Source organism: Pelophylax lessonae, assembly GCF_965119305.1.
Source record: "Pelophylax lessonae genome assembly, chromosome: 1".
Taxonomy (NCBI): Eukaryota; Metazoa; Chordata; class Amphibia; order Anura; family Ranidae; genus Pelophylax; species Pelophylax lessonae.
Window position 1 is genome coordinate 780,466,243 of NC_138768.1, and position 23,969 is coordinate 780,490,211.

A 23,969-nucleotide genomic window follows, 5' to 3' on the forward strand; every position below is an offset into this window, starting at 1 on the left:
CCGCCAAAGACACCCTGTCATGTGCTCCCCTCAGACTTATATCCCATCCCAGGATGCATTGCGGCATATTCTGCCCTCTGGGATAGATACAAGCCCTGGTGTGCTATTGTTCAGGTTTCCTCCACTGTTCAATGAGAGCCCTCATTGAACACAGTGGGGAGACTCCCCAAGCTCAACAGGCATACCTGAGAACACACGACAGCCTAGCTGAACAATTAATGCCCCCGTGATAAGCAGACAGGGTCACCCATATGCTTTTACTAGCACCCACCTAGGAGGGTGCTACATCCATATATGTATATATATATAAATATATATATATATATATATATATAATATATATATATATATATATATATATATATATATATATATATATATATATATATATTTTCCCTTGTTCCAGTTCTTTTACAAGAGATAACTAAATAACTTTTCTAGTATTAGTCTTTGTGATTGTAGATATGCTAGTTAAAAGTTATTTTTTTAAAACTATATATATTTAGGCGGATAATAAAACAATTTTTCAAACTACATGTGATATACAGTGGGTACGGAAAGTATTCAGACCCCCTTAAATTTTTCACTCTTTGTTATTTTGCAGCCATTTGCTAAAATCATTTAGGTTCATTCTTCTTCCTCATGAATGTACACATAGCACCCCATACTGACAGAAAAACACAGAATTGTTGACATTGTTGCAGATTTATTAAAAAAGAAAAACTGAAATATCACATGGTCCTAAGTATTCAGACCCTTTGCTCAGTATTTAGTAGAAGCCCCCTTTTGATCTAATACAGCCAGGAGTCTTTTTGGGAAAGATGCAACAAGTCTTTCACACCTGGATTTGGGGATCCTCTGCCATTCCTCCTTGCAGATCCTCTCCAGTTCTGTCAGGTTGGATGGTAAACGTTGGTGGACAGCCATTTTTAGGTCTCTCCAGAGATGCTCAATTGGGTTTAAGTCAGGGCTCTGGCTGGGCCATTCAAGAACAGTCACGGAGTTGTTGTGAAGCCACTTCTTCGTTATTTTAGCTGTGTGCTTAGGGTCATTGTCTTGTTGGAAGGTAAACCTTCGGCCCAGTCTGAGCTCCAGAGCACTCTGGAGAAGGTTTTTGTCCAGGATATCCCTGTACTTGGCCGCATTCATCTTTCCCTCGATTTCAACCAGTCGTCCTGTCCCTGCAGCGGAAAAACACCCCCACAGCATGATGCTGCCACCACCATGCTTCACTGTTGGGACTGTATTGGACAGGTGATGAGCAGTGCCTGGTTTTCTCCACACATACCGCTTAGAATTAAGGCCAAAAGTTCTATTTTGGTCTCATCAGACCAGAGAATCTTATTTCTCACCATCTTGGAGTCCTTCAGGTGTTTTTTAGCAAACTCCATGCGGGCTTTCATGTGTCTTACACTGAGGAGAGGCTTCCGTCGGGCCACTCTGCCATAAAGCCCCGACTGGTGGAGAGCTGCAGTGATGGTTGACTTTCTACAACTTTCTCCCATCTCCTGACTGCATCTCTGGAGCTCAGCCACAGTGATCTTTGGGTTCTTCTTTACCTCTCACCAAGGCTCTTCTCCCCCGATAGCTCAGTTTGGCCGGACGGCCAGCTCTAGGAAGGGTTCTGGTCGTCCCAAACGCTTCCATTTGAGGATTATGGAGGCTACTGTGCTCTTAGGAACCTTAAGTGCAGCAGAAATCTTTTTGTAACCTTGGCCAGATCTGTGCTTTGCCACAATTCTGTCTCTGAGCTCTTCAGGCAGTTCCTTTGACCTCATGATTCTCATTTGCTCTGACATGCATTGTGATCTGGAAGGTCTTATATAGACAGGTGTGTGGCTTTCCTAATCAAGTCCAATCAGTATAATCAAACACAGCTGGACTCAAATGAAGGTGTAGAACCATCTCAAGGATGATCAGAAGAAAGGGAAAGCACCTGAGTTAAATATATGAGTGTCACAGCAAAGGGTCTGAATACTTAGGACCATGTGATATTTCAGTTTTTCTTTTTTAATAAATCTGCAAAAATGTCAACAATTCTGTGTTTTTCCGTCAATATGGGGAGCTGTATGTACATTCATGAGGAAGAAGAATGAGCTTAAATGATTTTAGCAAATGGCTGCAATATAACAAAGAGTGAAAAATTTAAGGGGGTCTGAATACTTTCCGTACCCACTGTACCTCTGCAGTAAAAGTTTCCAGATCTACTGCTGTGAAAAGTGCAAATCCCAAGACTAGGAGATAGGACATGGTTAACAGGCTATTCTCCAGGAGTATCTTGGAACCCCTTGCATCTGTGGTATGGGGGAATGGTCATTTTACATACATACAAAGCACCTCTGACCACCAATAATAAAAGTTCTACTTTCACCAGGGAAAAACCTTAAGTCACGTGGCCATAACTATTGGCTTGCAAAGACTGCAATATGTCTTGTGTGTCTTAGGTTAAAGGATTTCCCACACCATTTCCAATCATGCACTTACTTGTTAGCTCTCAATTATATATTGCTTCTTTTTATCACTCATCCCACTGGTAGTCTTGAATCAGAACAAAAAATAGTCAAAATCATTCAATCATAGAAGCCGGTGCAGTTTAGAGTGGTGGTCACCCACAAGAAAATGTTTAGTTCACGTTGCATGGTCTCTTATGCATGTTGTGGCTGAATTCAATATTTTATGACTGCCAATATAGACGTATAAGATGAAGAGGTTAATAAACAAGCACACAAGGCTTTGTTCACTTATACTTTATAAAATGAATTAACTAAATGTAGGACGAGTAAGATTGTTTAGAATAGCTTGGTTTTAAACAAAGCAAGCCTACCCAAAGCTGAGTTTAGCTTCACCAGCTCAAAAGGTTGCTGACATCTGCTGATGAAACCACGGTACTGCTAAAAATATATATATACATTACTACAACACCAATTCTTTTGATAAAGATAGTAAAGAACATTTTAACTCTGCCCTAGTGTATCCAAAAATAAAAAGAAACCACAAACTTAAACAATATGCCGGCAGCTAAATACAGAGATGAATAACATGTATGTGAATATTTTTACTAGTCAACATAATTCTGTTAAAATGTTTTTGCCAGAATACTCTTTTTGGTAAAGTGTAAACTTTAACTGATTATGTAGCCAGCACAGCACAGAGTATATTATGTAAGTTCCAACATATAACAAATGGTATTAGCAGTTACAAAGAAGTAGTCTTCTGCATACAGTACTATATAGATGGTTGTTAAACCAAAAGTGTCTGGATTTCTTATCTTTGAGTCAAATAATCCAATAATACTTCTAAACTGATCACTTTCTCTATCCTATAGTTGGTTTCAGAAGATTCAGACATACTGAAGCAGAGCATGATCCCCTCCCTTCAGAGACTGGGCCGCAGGGCAGTATTTCAACATGATAACGACCCTAAACACACCTCCAAGACGACCACTGCCTTGCTAAAGAAGCTGAGGGTAAAGGTGATGGACTGGCCAAGCATGTCTCCAGACCTAAACCCTATTGAGCATCTGTGGGGCATCCTCAAATGGAAGGTGGAGGAGCGCAAGGTCTCTAACATCCACCAGCTCCATACTGTCATCATGGAGGAGTGGAAGAGGACTCCAGTGGCAACCTGTGAAGCTCTGGTGAACTCAATGTCCAAGAGGGTTAAGGCAGTGGTGGAAAATTATGGTGGCCACACAAAATATTCCCACTTTGGGCCCAATTTGGACATTTACATTTAGGGTTGTACTCACTTTGTTGCCAGCGGTTTAGACATTAATGGCTGTATGTTGAGTTATTTTGAGGGGACAGCAAATTTACACTGTTATACAATCTGTACACTCACTACTTTACATTGTAGCAAAGTGTCATTCCTTCAGTGTTTTCACATGAAAAGATATAATAAAATATTTACAAAAATGTGAGGGGTGTACTAACTTTTGTTAGATACTGTATATAGATAGGAAGGTATATTTTTTGTACTTGTTTTTAACTTTTTTTTTTCTTCAGCTGCTTTTCTGAACTAGGCCAGGTGATGTCATATATCTCAGGAGTCTTCATAGGCTATTTTTTTTTCTAGCACCTGGAGGAGGGGAGAAGTTGCTTTGTCAGCTAAGAATCTTACCCTTCTACCTTCGACCTACATGCCTGAGCAAAGGGCAGATGGATTCCTGGAAGTAAATGCTACACGAATCATCTGTGCTTACTCAAAATTACTGCAGCAAAAATTGCAAGGGGTGTGTTTTACAAAGTGATTTCTCAACAAAATAAAGTATGGAGACATGGATGGGTGAGTTTCATTTGAATATTAAAATGAATTAATTAGCGGGATCCGCCGGTCACGGCACAGGGCTCTGAGAAAACGGCACAGGCGGCCGTTCCTTCAGGCTGCATGCTCCAATGATTTCATTGGCTGCATGTACAGTAAATATCTCCTAAACAGTACACGTTTAGGAGATATTTGCACTACTTATAGGTAAGCCTTATTATAGGCTTACCTATAGGTAAAACTTAAATATGGAAGTTTACTTACTCTTTAAGCTTGTTTAACCACTTTAATACAGAGCACTTCCGTCCCTTCCTGCCCAGGCCAATTTTCCCCTTTTAGCGCTGTTGCAATTTGAATGACAATTGCGCAGTCATGCAACACTGTACCTACACCAAATTTATGTCATTTTCCCCCCACAAATAGAGCTTTCTTTTGGTGGTATTTGATCACCTGTGCGATTTTTACTTTTTGCTAAACAAATAAAAAAAGACTGAAAAGTTTGAAAAAAAAAAAAGTTTTTTTGTTTATATTATACAATTTTGTAAATAAATAATTTTTTTCCTGCACTGATGAGCACTGATGAGACTGCACTGACAGGCACTGATGAGGAGGCACTGATGGGGTGGCACTGATAGGCGGCACTGATATGCGGCACTGATAGGCACTGATATGCGGCACTGATAGGTAGCACAGATATGCAGCATTGGTGGGCACTGATAGGCGGCACTGTTGGGCACTGATAGGTGGCATTGATGGACACTGATAGGTGGCACTGATGGGCACTGATAGGTGGCACTGACGGGCACTAATGGGAACTGATAGGCGGCACTGGTGGGCACTGATGGGCACTGATGGGTGGCACTGATGGGCAGCACTGATTGGCACTGATAGGCAGCACTGGTGGGCAATAATGGGCACTGGTGGGCGACACTAAAGGATGGCAATGATGGGCACTTGTGGGCAGCACTGATAGGGAGGACACTGGTGGGCATCACTGATGGGGAGGGCAATGGGGGGCTCCCTGAGCCCTGATTGCCATCCCTGGTGGCCATAGTGGGCATCCCTGGGGTCATAGTGGGCATCCCTGGGGTCATAGTGGGCATCCCTGGTGGATCTAGTGGCATCCCCCCCCCCGAGGGTCTGCACTGGTAATCAATGATCTGATTACCAGTGCCGACCCCCCCCTGTCAGGGGAGCCGCCGATCGGCGCTCCTTTGCTCGTGCCTGTCAGGCACGAACTAAGGAAAGCCGATCAACGGCTGTTCCTATTTACTATGTGACCAGCCGTGATTGGACACGGCTGATCACATGGTAAAGAGCCTCCGTCAGAGGCTCTTTACCGAGATCAGAGATGCAGGGTGTCAGACTGACACCTCGCATCACCGATCGCCGCTCTGCGCGCCCCCAGGGGGGCGCCCAGAGCTGTGTTATCCTGCCGCCGTCATATGACGTCAGGATAACACAACCACATTCCCGCCGTCATTTTATAATAGGGCGGGCGGGAATTGGTTAACCAGCTTGTCCCTTTTAGGGCTTGTTCCAGGTTCAGTAAAGCCCATTTTATCATTACTGGTGTGTGGTGAGTCCTTTCTGGTAAGGACAGAAGAACCCAACAATCCAGCAGCTCCTTAGGGAGTTAGTGTTACATATGTTATTTTAACTTTTGTAGTCTGTAAACTGTAACATTAGTTCCTAATGTTACAGTTTAAAGGCTGATCTACATGTTCCTGTCATATAGATTGAATGGCATTTCCCTCAAAATGGGAGACGTTTCCAAACTCTGTTGTTTACCAGGAAACATTGACAATCTTTGGAACACATTAAAAGAAAATTACATTTAATTCAATTTCAGTTAAAACACAAATAATTTCCTCTTTCAACATGAACTATTTACTTTACAGTTCCTGGTATTTCAGGCCATTTGGTCATTGCATACTTGTCTGGGGTTATATAAATCTTCTTTTTTAAAACAGTAATTTCATTCACTTTCCTATGCTCATGTTTGGAATTCTCGATTCAGAGGACTCGGTGTGCTAGTGCTGTGGCTCTTTCAGGTCACACTCAGCTTAAAGGTTTTACCTTAGTCAGCATTTGGAAAGTCCTCATTACCATCATTCCAGAGTCTTGTTCTTTTCATAATGTTGTTACTAAATTTAGATATGAGAATATGAAAACACATTTTTTGAACATTAACGTATGTTACTGCCAAAGTGAAGGATGCCACAAAGATGTGTATGCAGGGGTAGCAAGAAGGATAAGAAAGGAAATAAAGCTGCACAATCCCTAGCTTTGGGGTATTGAGCTGTAACCCTGAAACAAAAATCCCTTCCTTGATCTCACTTTGAGTCTTCAGTTACAGTGCAGACGCAGACAGGTTATTTGTAAACAATGCAAAATTTACATAAGCCTGGTTAATACAGCTCTACAAGCATAGTTTTAAGCTTGTAGGCAGGTAGTGGGTTCTGCTGCCCCAGTGGGACGTTAGGGGTTAACAACAACTCCCAGTTTTCTGTCTTGGCTGGTTTTCTTGGGTCCAACCCCCCCCCCCCCGTCCTATGTGCTATAAAAAGGATAGGGGGCCTGGATTTGGGGTGTGGCAGAAGTCACACATACAGTCTGCATGAGAGGAGAGACACAGACAGCCAGCAAGATGCACAAGGATTGCTGGAACTAGCATCCTACCTGAGGATGCCATTTCCTGGATTCTGCCAAGGATGGACTCTTTCCTATGCAGGCCAGGTACTATGCCTGTAGTTAGGGACTAGGGATGTTAGGAAATGTCTGCACTTTATTCTGAAGTGTACCTGTAAATGCCATCATGTTAATTAATTTGATTTATTCATTAACCACTTTACCATCGGAGGATTTTGATGTCTTACGTCTGGGCCACTTTTTGCCATTCGGCACTGTGCGAATTTAACTGACAATTGCGCAGTCATGCAATGCCGTACCCAAACAAAATGTACGTCCTTTTTTTTCCCACAAACAGAGCTTTCTTTTGGTGGTATTTGATCACCTGTGCGATTTTTACTGTTTGCGCTATAAACAAAAAAAGAGCGACAATTTTGAAAAAATAACAATATTTTTCAAATTTTTTTATATGAAATTCCCCCCCAAAAAAATTTAAAAATCAAAATTTTTTTTATCATTTTAGGCCAATTTGTTTTCTGCTACATATTTTTGGTAAAAAAAATTGCAATAAGCGTATTTTGATCGGTTTGCACAAAAGTTATTGCGTTTACTAACTAAGGGAAAGATTTTTTCGGTTTTGGTGTTTTTATGTTTAACGAGTAATGGCGGCGATCTGCGATTTTTTTTTTTTTTGCGGGACTGCAACATTGTGGCGGACAGATTGGACCCTTGACTGACATTTTTGACACTTTTGGGGTTATCAGTGACATTACTACAGTAATCAGTGCTATAAATATGCACTGTTACTGTAAAAATGACACTGGCAGGGAAGGGGTTAATTTTATTGGAGAAGGAGGGGTTAATGTATGCCTGGTGCTTACTGACATGTGTGGGGGGAGGTGACTATGTGACACAAGGACAGATCGCAGGTTCAGCTATGCTGAACCCTGCAATCTGACCCTGCCTGTCACTTAGGATATCCGCCCGCTTGTGTAAACATAGATCTCCAGACTCGATTCCCAGACGATCGGGGAAGAGCAGCGGCGATCGCCGCTGCTCCTCCCCTGGCCCGACTCCCGCTGTGACTGAATACATCGGGAGCGAGCCTCCGGCGGCAAGAAGGGGGAGTGTCTGGCGACGTAGGTCTACGTCGTCAGACCTACAAGAGCCACTTTGCTGCAGTAGAGCTCTAGTGAGTAGCGGCAAAGTGGTTAAGTAATGCTTTTGAAAATCTTTGCTCCTGGCTGGTCTGAAGTTACTAAAGGTGTGCAATGTACATAAGCATAACATTTAGTCTACAGCTCACTAAGTACATTGGGGTATGAGGACACCAGTACAAGAGTTAATACAGTGTGAAGATACAGTGATTATCAATGGTAACAAAGGTTGCTCTAGCAGCCTGTTGTTCGGCGTGTACATGTGGCAGGTGAAATAGCCTCTTGCAGCGAGAGTGATGTTGTTAGCATCTCCCATAGCAACCACTGGGGCCCTCAACCTATGCACAGGTACAGAAGAGTTAAGTTAAGTGAACACATAGAGTCCACGCTAAGTGCACGGCGGGACTCCACTGTTACTAGGAGTGAAGTAGCAGTGATGCACTAGACAGGTGGAGAGGGAATTGGCTCTGCGTATCCCTCCTAAATGCACAAGTGACTGTGGTAATGCTTATGCCCCATACACACGTGCAGATTATCTGCAGACTTTTGTCTGCAGACTTACCTTTTCTATGTAGTGCAAGGGCCTGCCGGATTACATACAAATTGAAAGTGTTTAGGTTTGACCTCATATTATATGGTTTTGGTAAGTCTGCAGACAAAAGTCTGCAGATAATCTGCACGTGTGTATGGGGCATTAATCCATCAAGAGAGTTTACTAGAGTTTGTTCATGTTTGTCATCTACCGGGTTGTAAGTGTGGCTCAAGTAAAGGCAACTTGTGGGTATGGTAGTTACCTTGTACAAAGTGCCAAGCATAGCCTGGAAGAACCCACTCGGTGAAGGGCATCTCATGTGACCGATGCTCGGCGCCCAGCAAGGAGAGAAACAAGAAGGACGTGATAACCACCACAGGACCCCTACCCTACTGCAAGCTAGCCATTCAATGGATAATAAAGAAAATTGCTGCGCTAACTGAAATTCAAAGCTTCAAACATACAAACTTCAGAAGTTGGTAATAAAATCCAAATAGAAAAGCTGCTACACAGAATCTGGAATAAAAAACAGATCTAAAAGCAATATAAGAACAATGTAGCGCTAATCGTCAGTAAAAAGTTCTCAGAAAGATTAAAAAGTCCATGTAAAGTCCCAATATGATCAGATGAAAAATGTAGCGAATCCGTGATACCACCACCAGACACCCAGTTCACACTGACCCTTACCACATAACGATGATCCCCATGACAGAGATCCCAAATGCCAAAACTAGACTCAGTAGGACTCGATATGTATCCTGGATAATATGCGTCCTTCTCTGGAAGTCTCAGGTCAGTAGTCACAGGTATGTAGGGAATGAAGCACAAAGCAGTATCATAGCGCAAACCATTTATTAACCAGATCAAAATAATAGATTAAAAACACTTACAAGGATCCAATCATAACGAGCATGTAAAGCAGTCCAAATTGTTTCCAAGCATGTTCCGCCACGGCATTCCACCAAAATGATGGCCGCCACGTCTCCTCACTGTGGGCGAGCGTGTCCACTGTGACCGCCCGACGTACGTTTCGTTACACTGAACGTCTTCAAGGGGCGCGGTCCGGCAGTCGTCACAGCTCTAAATACCAATGGGGAGAGAGCGGATATGGACGGTGACCCGGAAACCGGAAGTCGACCCCGAAACCGGAAGTGACCCGGAAACCGGAAGTTGACCCCGGAACCGGAAGTGACCCGGAAACCGGAAGTCGACCCCGAAAACCGGAAGTTACCCTGGAGACAGGAAGTCACCTGCGTTCCACAACCAGGAAGTGAGCAGGATATGCAACTAATAGTATATATGAAGGGAATAAACCCATCTTTTATTCGCATTATATGCCAGATCCAAAATATTCATGCGGCCATATATATTACAATAGGCATAACGAACAGAATATAAGATTAACATTAATACTGTCAGTAGAACCGTCCACTAGTAGAGAAAACGACGCCATCTAGTGGGCATATAGCGGAACATGCTGCAAACATTACAATTAAAAGCCATACACACACATATTGAACAATAAGAGTAATAAAAATAAATAATACAACGTGTAAGCTGCAATATATTAAGACTATGGGAATAAGCGGAATTAAAAAAGGTAAATAATGTGGAATTAAGAAATGTGTCAGGAATTTTTAATAAAGGCATTGAGGTCCCACTCAATATTCAACCCCCTAGGGGTATGGCACCTCATCTTAAAAATCCAATTAGTCTCAAGTTTCGAAACTCCACGTGTCATATTACTGCCTCTCCAATTCCCAACGTATCTGTCTATCCCCAAAAACAAAGTCCCAGTAGGGTCTCTGTTATGGAACTTGTCATAATGACGCGATACGTTGTGCTTGGGGCAGCCCTTGACTATGCTGGCCACATGCTCCTTGAGCCTCACTTGGAGCTCTCGGATGGTGCGGCCAACATAGTCAAGGCCACATGGGCAACGAATCAAGTAAACCACGTGTGTGGTGGAGCACAAAATAAAAGGTTTAATCTTAAATTCCTCTCCTGTGGAGCCCGAAGTAAAACTCTCAACACATCTTCTCCTTTCTTTATTGAGTTGACAAATCGCACATTTTCTGCATCTATAGAAACCCCCCTTCTGCTGGAAGAAGGACACCTTCTTTGGGGGGTCCCTAATGTTCGGGGCTACCTGAAGTTTTAGGGGTGGGACTCCCCTGTAAATGACCTGAGGTTGTTGTGGTATTAATGAACCCAATACATTGTCATTCTGCAGAATGTGCCAATGTCGACGCAAGATTTTTTTCACAGAGAAATATTGCGTAGAGAATGAGGAGAAAAAAGCAAAATCAAATGCCTTTCCACCACCGTCTCTAACTCTGGGCTGTAACAAGTCATCTCTAACCCTCCTATCAGCCCGAGTGATGGCGTCATTCAAAACCGCCTCTCCATAGCCTTTCTCCAGAAATTTATTCTTTAGCACCTCTGCTTCGCCTAAAAAATCCTCACGGCGTGAGCAGTTGCGTTTCAAACGTAGAAACTGACTGACAGGAACGGACTCCAACCACGCCTTATGATGGCAACTTGTGGTGTCTATGAATCCGTTCCTGTCAGTCGGCTTAAAAAATGTTGAGGTGAGAATCTGTCCTTCCTCCACACGAATACGCAGATCCAAAAAATGAATCTCGGTATTACTGGACTCAAACTGAAGGCTAATACCCCTCTCGTTTGCATTAAGATCTGCCATAAAGCACGACAATGAGTCCGGGCTACCGTTCCATAGGAAGAGGATGTCGTCTATGTACCTACGCCAGAGCACAAGCTCCGGCCTAGGCACACCTAAGACGACATCCTCCTCCCACTTGCCCATAAAAAGGTTAGCCATACTGGGGGCAAACTTAGCCCCCATGGCCACCCCTCTATTCTGCAAGTAGAACTGGCTGCCGTACCAGAAGTAGTTCCGGGTCATAGCAAAGTCAAGGAGTGTAAGAATGAATTCTCTTTGCAGGCTCAACAAGCTACCCCTTTCCAAGAAGAAAGAGACAGCTTCTTTTCCATGTTGATGAGAAATAATGGTGTATAGAGACGAAACGTCCGCTGTAACCATTATATAACCCTCACTCCAAGTAATATTTTGAAGATCATTAATCATCTGCATCGAGTCGCGCAAATAAGAGGGCAACTTCGTGACCACTGGCTGCAGAAAATGATCAATATATCGGCCCACCCGGGAGGTGATGGAATCTATCCCACTGATGATAGGCCGCCCGGGTGGGCAAACAGGATCCTTGTGCACTTTCGGCAGAAAGTAAATTACAGGGATCCTGGGAGCCGAGGGTACTAAAAATTCCCTTTCTTTCTTGGTCAATAACCTTCTATCAAAACCCGTTTGGACCAAATCTACAAGTTCCCGCTTATATCGCTTGGTAGGATCACCCCTTAAAGGGATATAGGTTTCCCTATCGGACAGAAGCCTCTGCATCTCTGTATCATAGGCGGTGGAGTCCATTATGACAATCCCACCGCCCTTATCGGCTGGTCTAACCATAATGTCCGTTCTTTCCTTAAGCGATTTGAGTCCTCGATTAAATGCCGAGTCCATACCACACTTCTTAATTGGGAGGTCTTCAATATCCTTAGTAACAAGATCCCTAAACACCGACAAAGTCGGTGGTAGGGATCCTGGGGGATTGAACGTAGAGGCGTTACTAAGATTCATACTCTTAATCCCCATATTGTATTCCTCTCTGGTGGTTATTGGGTTAGTGGCAAAATGCCTTTTGATATTGACCTTCCTAATAAATTTTTGAAGGTCAATAAAAGTCCCAAATTTATCAAAAGGCTTGGGGGGGGCATATTTGAGGCCTTTATTGAGAACATGTTTCTCATCATTAGTGATGATTGCTGAACTCAAATTAAAGAGTCCTCCATCTTTCAGAGCCGCCTCTTTTTTGTGACGGAGCCTCTTCCCCCCTCTTGTCCCCCTTTTCCTTGATTTTTTCTTCTTTTTGTTTTCGGGGTGGCCCCGGGAAAAAAACGCTGATCCGACTCCCATTGTCGGTCTTGATTATGTCCCCCTCCACCACCCTGAGACTGACTAAAGTGGTGGGGTGCCGATCCCCAAGGACCCCCATTAGGAGCATTCGACCACGCCTCTTGACTATTTGGAGGTCGACTATTCCCAGATGGGTGATTGGTCATATATCTTGGGGGTTCTGTTGGTACATTAGCCAATGGAGCAAAGCTGTTTGAGGTGCGTACCATACCCTCTTGTACTCGTGAGTAGGTACTACGTCCTCTACCCCTACCTTTTCCTCTTCCTCTACCCCTTCCCCACCCCTGTTGTTGCCATTGGGCTGGTTGGGGGAGAGGTGTATAAGGTGGTCTAACAGCCTGCTCCACTTGAAACCCAACTTGGGAGGGAAGACTAGCTGATACCTCCATTTGTTCAGATTCTACATTATCCGCTGTGGCAGTTTTGACAGCTTCCCACTTAAAAACTTTATGGGCATTGTAGTCCCCCAAATCCCTAGCATATTTTTTCTGTTTCTTATTTTTTTGTTCTAAATCCTCTTTTTCCAGATGTTTTTTTAAGAGGTCTGATTTCTTCTTATACTCCTCTTTATCTTTAAAGGTTTCTAATTTTCCTTTAATGATATTAATATCCTCGTCTAATTTAACAAGCTTCTGTCTCTTCTTGGTGAGCATAAAGCTCAGCAAGCTGAGACCAGCCTTGTTAAAGAATAGATGCCATTCTTCAAAGTCTGTTATGTCTGTCTGTGGGAAGACTTCCCACCTCAGGCTTCTGGGGACCATGCCAACGGCCAAATATTTTTCAAAAAAAGCCACATCCCAGTTGGCATGGAGCTCAGCTGTCATCAGGTTTTTCAATCTCATGAACAGCCCCCCTAGATCATCTGAGGCGGTATCAGACGAGGAAAAAGTACCCGTAACATCTATGAATGAGAGGTGCGAAACTCAAAAATATCCATAAATGATAGGTAAAAAGCGTCTAAAATGTATGTATAAATATAATTAAATTTTTGAATAAAAGCAGCAGCACGAATAAAATTCAAACAATCGATAATAAAGAAGGAGGCTCCGTCACAAAAAAGAGGCGGCTCTGAAAGATGGAGGACTCTTTAATTTGAGTTCAGCAATCATCACTAATGATGAGAAACATGTTCTCAATAAAGGCCTCAAATATGCCCCCCCCCAAGCCTTTTGATAAATTTGGGACTTTTATTGACCTTCAAAAATTTATTAGGAAGGTCAATATCAAAAGGCATTTTGCCACTAACCCAATAACCACCAGAGAGGAATACAATATGGGGATTAAGAGTACGAATCTTAGTAACGCCTCTACGTTCAATCCCCCAGGATCCCTACCACCGACTTTGTCGGTGTTTAGGGATCTTGTTACTAAGGATATTGAAGACCTCCCAATTAAGAAGTGTGGTATGGACTCGGCATTTAATCGAGGACTCAAATCGCTTAAGGAAAGAACGGACATTATGGTTAGACCAGCCGATAAGGGCGGTGGGATTGTCATAATGGACTCCACCGCCTATGATACAGAGATGCAGAGGCTTCTGTCCGATAGGGAAACCTATATCCCTTTAAGGGGTGATCCTACCAAGCGATATAAGCGGGAACTTGTAGATTTGGTCCAAACGGGTTTTGATAGAAGGTTATTGACCAAGAAAGAAAGGGAATTTTTAGTACCCTCGGCTCCCAGGATCCCTGTAATTTACTTTCTGCCGAAAGTGCACAAGGATCCTGTTTGCCCACCCGGGCGGCCTATCATCAGTGGGATAGATTCCATCACCTCCCGGGTGGGCCGATATATTGATCATTTTCTGCAGCCAGTGGTCACGAAGTTGCCCTCTTATTTGCGCGACTCGATGCAGATGATTAATGATCTTCAAAATATTACTTGGAGTGAGGGTTATATAATGGTTACAGCGGACGTTTCGTCTCTATACACCATTATTTCTCATCAACATGGAAAAGAAGCTGTCTCTTTCTTCTTGGAAAGGGGTAGCTTGTTGAGCCTGCAAAGAGAATTCATTCTTACACTCCTTGACTTTGCTATGACCCGGAACTACTTCTGGTACGGCAGCCAGTTCTACTTGCAGAATAGAGGGGTGGCCATGGGGGCTAAGTTTGCCCCCAGTATGGCTAACCTTTTTATGGGCAAGTGGGAGGAGGATGTCGTCTTAGGTGTGCCTAGGCCGGAGCTTGTGCTCTGGCGTAGGTACATAGACGACATCCTCTTCCTATGGAACGGTAGCCCGGACTCATTGTCGTGCTTTATGGCAGATCTTAATGCAAACGAGAGGGGTATTAGCCTTCAGTTTGAGTCCAGTAATACCGAGATTCATTTTTTGGATCTGCGTATTCGTGTGGAGGAAGGACAGATTCTCACCTCAACATTTTTTAAGCCGACTGACAGGAACGGATTCATAGACACCACAAGTTGCCATCATAAGGCGTGGTTGGAGTCCGTTCCTGTCAGTCAGTTTCTACGTTTGAAACGCAACTGCTCACGCCGTGAGGATTTTTTAGGCGAAGCAGAGGTGCTAAAGAATAAATTTCTGGAGAAAGGCTATGGAGAGGCGGTTTTGAATGACGCCATCACTCGGGCTGATAGGAGGGTTAGAGATGACTTGTTACAGCCCAGAGTTAGAGACGGTGGTGGAAAGGCATTTGATTTTGCTTTTTTCTCCTCATTCTCTACGCAATATTTCTCTGTGAAAAAAATCTTGCGTCGACATTGGCACATTCTGCAGAATGACAATGTATTGGGTTCATTAATACCACAACAACCTCAGGTCATTTACAGGGGAGTCCCACCCCTAAAACTTCAGGTAGCCCCGAACATTAGGGACCCCCCAAAGAAGGTGTCCTTCTTCCAGCAGAAGGGGGGTTTCTATAGATGCAGAAAATGTGCGATTTGTCAACTCAATAAAGAAAGGAGAAGATGTGTTGAGAGTTTTACTTCGGGCTCCACAGGAGAGGAATTTAAGATTAAACCTTTTATTTCGTGCTCCACCACACACGTGGTTTACTTGATTCGTTGCCCATGTGGCCTTGACTATGTTGGCCGCACCATCCGAGAGCTCCAAGTGAGGCTCAAGGAGCATGTGGCCAGCATAGTCAAGGGCTGCCCCAAGCACAACGTATCGCGTCATTATGACAAGTTCCATAACAGAGACCCTACTGGGACTTTGTTTTTGGGGATAGACAGATACGTTGGGAATTGGAGAGGCAGTAATATGACACGTGGAGTTTCGAAACTTGAGACTAATTGGATTTTTAAGATGAGGTGCCATACCCCTAGGGGGTTGAATATTGAGTGGGACCTCAATGCCTTTATTAAAAATTCCTGACACATTTCTTAATTCCACATTATTTACCTTTTTTAATTCCGCTTATTCCCATAGTCTTAATATATTGCAGCTTACACGTTGTATTATTTATTTTTATTACTCTTATTGTTCAATATGTGTGTGTATGGCTTTTAATTGTAATGTTTGCAGCATGTTCCGCTATATGCCCACTAGATGGCGTCGTTTTCTCTACTAGTGGACGGTTCTACTGACAGTATTAATGTTAATCTTATATTCTGTTCGTTATGCCTATTGTAATATATATGGCCGCATGAATATTTTGGATCTGGCATATAATGTGAATAAAAGATGGGTTTATTCCCTTCATATATACTATTAGTTGCATATCCTGCTCACTTCCTGGTTGTGGAACGCAGGTGACTTCCTGTCTCCAGGGTAACTTCCGGTTTTCGGGGTCGACTTCCGGTTTCCGGGTCACTTCCGGTTCCGGGGTCAACTTCCGGTTTCCGGGTCACTTCCGGTTTCGGGGTCGACTTCCGGTTTCCGGGTCACCGTCCATATCCGCTCTCTCCCCATTGGTATTTAGAGCTGTGACGACTGCCGGACCGCGCCCCTTGAAGACGTTCAGTGTAACGAAACGTACGTCGGGCGGTCACAGTGGACACGCTCGCCCACAGTGAGGAGACGTGGCGGCCATCATTTTGGTGGAATGCCGTGGCGGGACATGCTTGGAAACAATTTGGACTGCTTTACATGCTCGTTATGATTGGATCCTTGTAAGTGTTTTTAATCTATTATTTTGATCTGGTTAATAAATGGTTTGCGCTATGATACTGCTTTGTGCTTCATTCCCTACATACCTGTGACTACTGACCTGAGACTTCCAGAGAAGGACGCATATTATCCAGGATACATATCGAGTCCTACTGAGTCTAGTTTTGGCATTTGGGATCTCTGTCATGGGGATCATCGTTATGTGGTAAGGGTCAGTGTGAACTGGGTGTCTGGTGGTGGTATCACGGATTCGCTACATTTTTCATCTGATCATATTGGGACTTTACATGGACTTTTTAATCTTTCTGAGAACTTTTTACTGACGATTAGCGCTACATTGTTCTTATATAGCCATTCAATGACTTAAAAAAATGCTTGAGGTTGGGCTCCGAGTCTTTGGTGAAGTTGATGGACCTCACTTGATTTATTTAGTTTTCCTCTACTGCGATGAAACATACTGAGCATGGACAAGGAGGCCACTCTCTAACTTGGAGGTTAACTCATTGCTTGCATGCAAGACCTTTGCCATACATGTTCGCACTTTTTACCTTTTTTTTTTCAATGGTGTAACTTGATATGCAAACCAACAGACATTTGATTGTGAAGTTTGTTTATTATGCTCAATAAGTTATTGATTAAAAAAAAAAATATATATATATAACTGATTTCTCGATCCATGCTATACAGTACAGGTGTATGAATCCCTCTTCTAGGCCATGGCATTTTGACAGCCGCCAGTGGCTGTGGTTAGAATACCCAAGCAGCAGCTACATTGGAGTGAATGCAGCTGCTGTTCAGGGACAATTTTTTTCTGCCCTGCTCCTTGGATTTGTTTAATCGAAGGATGTAGGGTGGAGGGGCCAACAAGACCACCCACTAGTTCATCAGGAACAGGTTTAGATTCAAACAGTGTATGGCCAGTTTAACCCATAAAACATTTACATTTGCCCCCTTGTTTGATATTCTTTACTTTATATCCAACTCTTCAGCTTGAATCAGGCACATGGGTGAAAGCTCAGCTGAAGTCTTTCAGTTGCAGCCCTGTCAACAGTCAGACCTTGGGTAATATTTCACTCACTTATTTAGGGTGAGTCACGCACAGGCAAAGATAATCAAATTACCCATAATGGCAAATAAAAATCTTTTGCATAAGCCCAATTGTGGCTAGTTTTTGTTTTGTATTATTTTTTTTTTCCTAAGACAGCTCAGTACAGCTTATCCATTCCTCAAAAAAATGTAAATCTTAACTGAATGACATCTATTTTGCTGAAAATTAATTGATTGTTTTTATTATGTTTTCAATCTTTCTTGAATCTCAGTTCGGCTGATCTCCTGCAACCTCATACAGCTGCTTTCTGCCTACACTCCAGAAAGGGCTTTACAAGATAATTTTGTAATGAAATTGCCATTTTGTCTATTGTTGGATGCCCATCTGACAGGATAACACAGGAGCACAGTTGGGAAACAGAAACATAGTGATGTCACCCTATAACAAGAAGTGCATAAACAAGGACCTTCATGGAAACATCAAGAATTATTTTCAAACAAAACTTTAGATTTAAAATCATAAAATAGCAAACTGAAATTATACTACTGGTTAAGAGCCCATTCACATTGAGGCGACACGACTTCGGGGGGCGACCTGTGAAGTCGCGTGCCCCCTGCTGTGCACCGCGACTTCGGCACAACTTGCAGAGACTTCAGATAATGGAGTTTTCATTTTCCTCTGACTGTCCTATGAGGCTGCATGACCCCTGACCTTCTGTCTGGACAGTGCTGATTGGTCCTGTGTCAATCACATGTGCCCATGCAAAAACTCTCTAGCAATACACACCAAACTGAGCATGTGCATAGCGGCCCCAAGGCTCTGTATTATCAGGAGTTGGATTGGGGACCGTGGAAGAAGGGGAGGATCAGAGGAGACAGGATCAAACAGCCTTTTTACTCAATGCAGACAATTAACCCCTTAGGTTCAACAGTGAGTATGACCAGCATGCTTTACTGCATATACAGACTGATTTTACTATTGTGGGTCTAGTAACACCTTAAACAATCTGTTTAACTGCTTGCCTAGAGTTCAAGAAGAAAAAAAAAAAGGAAGAAACAATTAGTACCAGCTGCTATAATCACATGCCACTTATCAGTCACTTTTAAATATGTCAATATATAGCTGTAACGTTTCGCAGGTTTGTGGACAGCAATTCTTGAATAGATCAGCTAGTTTTGGATCTTGCAAGGCTGACTAATGCCCCGTACACACGTGCAGATTATCTGAAGACTTTTGTCTGCAGACTTACCAAAACCATATAATATGAGGTCAAACCTAAACACTTTCAATTTGTATGCAATCCGGCAGGCCCTTGCACTACATAGAAAAGGTAAATCTGAAGACAAAAGTCTTCAGATAATCTGCACGTGTGTACGGGGCATAAGTAAATGGAATGTCTTCTGATCACCAACTTCCTGAAGTGGATCCAATTATTTTTAAACCTGCGTCATGATGCATACAGCAGTTATGTCATATCACAAATGAAATGCATTTCTTTCTGAATGATTCTGCTATATGTCCAAGGCTTTGATCCAGTTTGTTTGAGTATTGCTGGTTGCCATACATTCTTTGTTTGCATCCTTTCTGTCTACTGTGACAGATCTTTGGCATTGTGGTTGCATTTTTGGCTTTGTTTTTCTTTTAGTTTAACTAATATTTTGTGAGCCTTTCCAGGTATTTTAGATTTGAAGAATCTTCTGTCCCTTTTTCAATGTGTTTTATATTCTTTCTATCTGCACCTAGGTAGGTGGAATAAATGTACCTGAAATGGTTATTTTATGTAACTAGAGATATGCTTGGTGTGTTTCAGTAATTGTGCTTAATGACTTTTTGAGAAAGAAGTTTTACATTTTAAGGCATCCTTTCAGCTTGTCTATTAAATAACAACCCTAATGATAAAAATGACCGGGTTGATAATGCTAAAACTGAAGAGTGCAGAATCTGATCCAGCTGTGCGTGGTCGCCAATCAGCTTTTAACTTCAGCCTGTTCGTAAACCAGGAAGCTGATTGGTTTCTATGCACAGCTGCACCGCATTTTGCACTCTTCAGTTTTAGTAAACCAACCCCAATTTGTCTTGCTACAAAACAATAGAACATTGTTTTAAATTATCAATTTTGGGATAAGATGCCTTGGAAACATAGGTTTAAAGTGTATGTGTAAACCCTAAAAGTGAACGAATCTTCTGATAACTCCCCCCTGGATTGGTAACAAAACATGGCAGGATGGGGGAATGGTACAGGTGCCTGTAGTGGGTCAAGGCACATTGGATTACATTCTGTAAAAGGTTCAGAGTTGTAGTCAGAGTGAGGAGGTGTCCGCTACAGCCAGGCAGGGTGGAGATAAAATAATCGGTCTGCAGAGATAGCAAGACAGCAGACAGAAGGAAAAATAATGACACAAATCAAGTCAGGAGGCAAGGCGGGTCAAACACAGGATGGAACAAGCACAGGTTATGCCCCGTACACATGTTCCGATAATCGTTCGACCTGATCGTACGATAATCTGATCGTTAGTACACAGCTTTCGACAGCCGATCACGACAGTTCATCCAACAAAATCCAAAGGGACAAACAGGAAAACTTCTGTTGTATGACAGCCTCGCGAACGACAATCGTTTCATCAGTACAGTATGCATACGCTAAAAAACGATCGACAAAACCGCGCATGCTCAGAAACATGGCACGGAAAAAGCCTGGCTGCCATTGTTTTTGTTTTGCACCATCTGATAAGCAACCAGGAAGCTTTTCCAGAATCGTACGACAAAAATCATACGGTTTGTATGCATTGTTGAATTCGATACTAGTATCATGCAACAAAATGCGAACGATAAGTCGTCCGATTATCGGAACGTGTGTACGGGGCATTAGATGACCGTTACATGGGGAGATGACCACTGAGCAACTTTCCAAGTTTATGATGAACTTTAAATTAAAATACGTTGATTGGCGCCAATGCCATTGCTGGACATGCATGCTTGTTCATGAACAAACACAGAAACATAGATGTGCATGCAGCAAGGACTTAAGCATCGGACCACAGTCTGCAATATGCGCATGAGCAGATCTTTGGGCATGATCATGAGACTGACCTTACTGCTTCTTTAAGGTCTGTTAAATATGCCATTAAAAGTGTTTTGTTATACCTGTTTGATAAGTGAAGAAAAATAGGTGTTGATCCTGCCAGAAATCTAGTGTGCTTGTAACACCCTGTGAAAACATCAAGCAGTCTTATTGGCCCTTCCTAGTTCATCTCTAGGAAATAACAAACCTCCCCAAGTTATGGCGATGAAGAGATGGTGTTGTCCAAGTAAGGGTGTACCAAGTGAAAATAACTGGCAGATGTACCATGTGAAAATAATGGGAAAAGGCAGAAAAAACCCAAATGCAATCACCACTAAGGGAAAATAAGTTGCATTATATTAAAATTGTATTTTTGCTTGTATATTTAGCAAGAATGTGCTATGCTAGTTGGAAGATTTCTGGATATTTCGAATAACGATTTGCAATTGGTGTGAATGTGTTTCTAAAGGAAAAAAAAGTAATCCATGACTAGCTTATGCCTATTAGGTTGAATCAGAATGCAAACAAAGTAAATATTAACCAGTTCCGGACTGCCCACCGTATATATACTGCGGCAGGGCGGCCCGTCTGCGCAATATCACGTATAGGTGCGTGATGCGTGATTGTGGCACACACCCCCACTGTTTCCACGATCCGGATCTGATTCCGTTCAGAACCGAGCAGTCATCAGGTCCAGGCCAATGATTTATGGCCTGGACCTGCTAAACGGTTCTGACCAAAGGAAGAACCTCAGGTGCCTGTGTAATGTAAACACAGGCACAGGAATTTATGCAATCTCCTCTCCTGGAGCCCTTTTCGGTTCCAGCGTGAGGGGAGAGAGCATCACAGTGAGTACACAAGCACTACACTGACACCAGTACACACAGGCACACATTTAACCCCCTGATCACCCCCTAGTTAACCCTTTCACTCCCTGTCACAGTGTCACTATATTACAGTATACAGGTGATTTATTGATCACTGTATTAGTGTCACTTGTGACGCAAGTTAGCGCTAGTGGAAGTCCCAGATAGGTTTAGGGTACCCACCATATATCCCCTATAAAGGTTTATCCCCTTGATTACCCCCAGTTAACCCCTTCACTGCCCTGTCACAGTATCACTATATTACAATATACAGATAAGTTACTGATCACGGTATTAGTGTCACCTGTCACAAGTTAGCGCTAGTGGAAGCCCCAGATAGGTTTAGGGTACCCGCCACATATCCCCTATAATAGTTTACCCCATGATCACCCCTAGTTAACCCCTTCACTGCCCTGTCACAGTGTCACTATATTACAGTATACAGTACAAATAAGTTACTGATCACTGTATTAGTGTCATTTGTGACGCAAGTTAGCACTAGCAGAAGTCCCGGATAGGTTTAGGGTACCCGCCATACATCCCCTATAAAAGTTTACCCCCTTGATCACCCCCAGTTAATCCCTTCACTGCCCTGTCACTGTGTCACTATATACAGTATACAGATAAGTTACTGATCACTGTATAAGTATCACGGGTGACGCTAGATAGCTAGTTAGCGCCAGTGTCAGTTTTAGTATGGCGTCAGGGTCCCGCCACATATTTTCTAATAAAGTTTTAACCCCCTGATCGCCCCCCCCCCCCCCCAGTTAACAGTTAGCATCAGTGTCAGTTAGGATCAATCCCTGATAGCATCAGATTTTTAACCCTTTGATTGCCAGTAACACTAACACACACAAACTATATACTAGGGATCGATCTATATCGTTTTTCATTGCCGATACCAATATTATGGCCATCGCATATCAGTTTCGTACAGATATGGGCTGATATTTTGTACATTTAAAGTTTTGAAAAATAAATAAAATTTTTGACACAAATCTGGTACTGAACATGTTAATTTTTATTTCATGTTTAATGGCTGGCTTGCTGGCACCCTGTGGTGGGTGGCTGGTTGGCTGCCACCCTGTGGTGGTTGGGTGGCTGGCTGCCACTCGGTGGTGGGTGGCTGGCTTGTTGGCACCCTGTGGTGGATGGCTGGCTGTCTGGCACCCTGTGGTGGGTGGCTGGCTGTCTAGCACCCTGTGGTGGGTGTCTGGCACCCTGTGGTGGCTGGCTGGAATCCTGTGGTGAGTAGCTGGCTGTCTTGCACCCTGTGGTAGTGAGTGGCTGGCTGTCTGGCACCCTATGGTAGTGGGTGGCTGGCTGTCTGGCACCCTGTGGTGGTGGGTGGCTGGCACCCTGTGGTGGGTGGCTGGCTGGCACCCTGTGGTGGATGGCTGGCTGGTACAGAGCCTGTGGGTGGCTGGCTGGTACAAGGCCTGTGGGTGGTTGGCTGGCTCACTGGTACAGTGCCACTGGCTGGCTGGTACAGGGCCTGTGGGTGGCTGGCTGGCTGGCACCGGGCTGCTGTGGGTGGGTCTATGGCTGTGATACACTCCCGCGAGATTAGTCCAGACGAGGCTGTCCAAGGCGAGGGAGGCGGCCTAATAAGGCAGAATAACGTCATGAAAATATCGACAAAATCTGAAACTTCTGGGGCCGATTCTGATATATCAGGGAAAGTGCATATCGGCCATCGATATGTCGGCCTTGCCGATAATCAGTCGATCCCTACTATATACCTCCATTACTAGTATAGAGTGTCTGAACGGATCAATATCTTTGATCTGATCAGAACTATACTAGCGTTCCCAAAATAGTTTAGTGTTCCCAAAAATGTGGCGTTAGCAGGATCAGCCCTGACACCTGCCAGCACCTGTGTTTAGCCCCTCCACCCAGCCCACCTAAACAAGAGCAGTATCAATAGATCACTGTTACTTCCAATAAACCTCACACAAAACTGCAGCGTTAGCAGAGTCAGGTCTGATCTCTGCTTGCACTAACAGTTATTTTTTTTCGTAGTGGTTCAAACAGTCCTCGACAACCAGGTGCTTTTTTACCGGAGTCACACTAGATACCTGTAAATTTTTTTGCCAAAATGTCAAACAAAAGGTACACTAGTGAAGAGGCTAACAAGATACTGAGCAGGATATATGAGAGCGATAGGGAGTCCCTACTGTCAGAAACAGGCTCAGTATTCAAACCTGTAGAGAGCAGTTGCACCCTGACAGATAGCTCTGATGATGGAGTGGAGGTCCTTGCTAAGGTCAGGCGTACCCAATCCCATTCTTCTGTTGCTGAGGTGCAGCAACCGCATGATTCTTGTA